The sequence below is a fragment of the Oratosquilla oratoria genome, chromosome 24 (genome assembly GCF_046742065.1).
Source record: "Oratosquilla oratoria isolate Oo_2021 chromosome 24, ASM4674206v1, whole genome shotgun sequence".
Taxonomy (NCBI): domain Eukaryota; kingdom Metazoa; phylum Arthropoda; class Malacostraca; order Stomatopoda; family Squillidae; genus Oratosquilla; species Oratosquilla oratoria.
The window spans coordinates 22,661,347-22,662,258 of record NC_134800.1 but is presented as its reverse complement, the minus strand read 5'-3'; positions in this window follow the sequence as shown (position 1 = coordinate 22,662,258).

Here is a 912-nt window from a genome sequence, read left to right as displayed (position 1 = left end):
GCTGCCTACAAGAAAAGCAACCTCCATCTCTAATTACCCAACATGGAGGTAATTAACCGTGATTGCTGTGTAAATAAGGTCGCGTCATAACAAATTATCCTCCAGAAGACTCGCCACCACATCCGGCATTGCGTCGTCTTCTGCTTCGTCCGTCGACGTCATGTCGTTGGGGGCGAACTCAGAGGTCGTCGTCATGTCGTTGAGTTGAAGGGTTGGAGGTGTCGGCTGACTTTGTAATTAGTGGGGTCGTTATTTAATGACGAGGGATTTCTTGTGGTCGTAATTGTAGTTCCAGCCACGAAAGGAAGAAAAGAAAAAAGGCCCGTAATAATTTTCTTTGGATTAAAGTTTTCTTTTGCGCCTCCCGTCGTTTCTTTATGGGAGTAATAATATCGTATTGCAATGCAGAATTTCTTGTTTGCCTTTCCATTCTCCTCTTCTTGTCACTACGTTTGGGTAAGTAGATATCTTTTTAAGAAACAATACTGGAATAAAGTAATATTCAATTTTCATGATATATAATGCTGATTCGACTGTCCATGTTACTGCTTTTTACAGGCGATTGAATTAATATCACTTACATCATTTGATCTGCATCATGTGCTTGAACTGCCAGATACAATATAGTGACGATCATCTGTAAACAATAGATATCAGTATACAGCAATTCAGTGAAACTATACATTTTATCATCTCTAGTTTTTATCAGAATATCTTATCAGACTGATGTTCGATTAGGATCAGATACTCTAATTGAACGTAACCAGTGTTCAATAAAAGGTTAGAATCCCTTTGTAAACTTTCTTTACGCGGGAGGTTTTTCAATGACATTTTCATTTGGTTTCTACGATTTCAGTCAACCCTGAGGAGACCCACCGGCTCCTTCAATATGATGACACTCTCGATAGCTTC